The following is a 379-nucleotide window of genomic DNA, read 5'->3' as shown; positions in this document are numbered from 1 at the left end:
GGGCCAGTTGGTTTAGGTTAAGTTTCAACTAGACACCACTTTCAAGACAAATGATATATAGAAATGACAGAACCAATTAGTCTAAAAACTTATCTTGTATTCTAAAAGTTGCTATCTGATAGCCTTTCCTACTGTGTAGTTAACAAAACACAGTTGTAATTTTGTTTTTTACATTCAGTGAAATGATGGAATTTGTACACTGATAAAGCACACATAAATTTACAAGAAGGACAGTTGTATCTGCCTAAAAGGATACAACAATTAAAGTTTAATACTATAAGAATATGGAGTATTCAGTAACTAATAATAATCTTACATTGTACAGAGCAATGTACCTGCTAAGATGCTGTATGCTTCTGTGTGAGTTTCTCCTGGTGGG

At 32.7% G+C, this 379-nt stretch overlaps 1 protein-coding gene across 1 annotated transcript in view; it reads left to right on the top strand.

Annotated features, from left to right (window-relative positions):
* Positions 1 to 379, top strand: part of LOC119588637 (transcription elongation factor, mitochondrial-like) — a gene marked incomplete in the record, with an annotated part of 108,252 nt that overhangs the window by 6,717 nt on the left and 101,156 nt on the right.

This window comes from Penaeus monodon, chromosome 24 (assembly GCF_015228065.2).
Source record: "Penaeus monodon isolate SGIC_2016 chromosome 24, NSTDA_Pmon_1, whole genome shotgun sequence".
Lineage (NCBI taxonomy): Eukaryota > Metazoa > Arthropoda > Malacostraca > Decapoda > Penaeidae > Penaeus > Penaeus monodon.
This window is presented reverse-complemented; position numbering and strand designations above follow the sequence as displayed.